Raw genomic sequence first — 1,054 nt, 5'->3', positions numbered from 1 at the left:
TTATCCAAAGAAAACCAAAACAGTAATTCGTAAAGATCTATGCACTCCAATATTCATGGCAGTACAATTTACAATAGCCAAGATATGGAAGCAACCTAAGTGCCCATCAACAGATGATTGGATAAAGAAATTATGGTTCATATATACAATGGAATACTACTCAACCATTAAAAAAATGAAATCCTACCATTTGTAACAACATAGATGGAACTAGAGGTTCTTATGCTGAGTGAAATAAGTCAGACAGAGAAAGATGGATACCATATGATTTCATTTACATATGGAATCTAAGGAAGAAAAAGAACAAATTAATCAAAAACAGACTCACAAATATAGTGGACTATTTGACAGAGTGGAGGGGTGTTCGGGGGCTGGGAGAAAGGGGTGAAGGGTTAAAGAAGTACAAATTAGTAGTTGATAGCTGGGCACGGGGAGGGAGAGCATGGCAGAGGGAATGCAGTTAGCATTAATATGATGGGTAGGTGGAAGTCTACGGGAGAGAGGGAGCAATTGTGGGGATCGTTTTATGAAGTATATATATGTCTAACCAATGTATTGTATACTTGAAACTAATTTAAATAAATTAATTAAAAATTAATGAAGATTGGTATTTGTTAACATAGAAATAATTTTGTGTAATAAAGAGCAGATTGTAAAGCAAAAAAAAAGAAATTAAAGAAGATACATATAAATGGAAAGATATTAATGCTCTTGGATTGGAAGAATCAACATAGTTAAAATGACCTTATTACTAAAGCATTATATAGATTTAATGCAATCCCATCACAATCCCATTGTCATTTTTTAAAGAAATAGAACAAAAAATCATCAAATTTGTATGGAAGCACAAAAGTTCCCAAATTGCCAAAGCCATCATGAGAAAAAAGAACGTGGCTGGAGGCATCCCTCTGCCTGACTTCAAATTATACTACAAGGCGACAGTAATCAAAATGGCATGGTATTGGCAGAAAAATAGACACATGGACCAGTGGAACAGGATCGAGTTTCAAGAAATAAACCCATGTTTATATGGGCAAATAATTTTTGACAAAAA

Source organism: Pteropus vampyrus, unplaced genomic scaffold (genome assembly GCF_000151845.1).
Source record: "Pteropus vampyrus isolate Shadow unplaced genomic scaffold, Pvam_2.0 Scaffold205, whole genome shotgun sequence".
Classification (NCBI taxonomy): domain Eukaryota; kingdom Metazoa; phylum Chordata; class Mammalia; order Chiroptera; family Pteropodidae; genus Pteropus; species Pteropus vampyrus.
Note: the sequence above shows the minus strand (reverse complement) of the source record.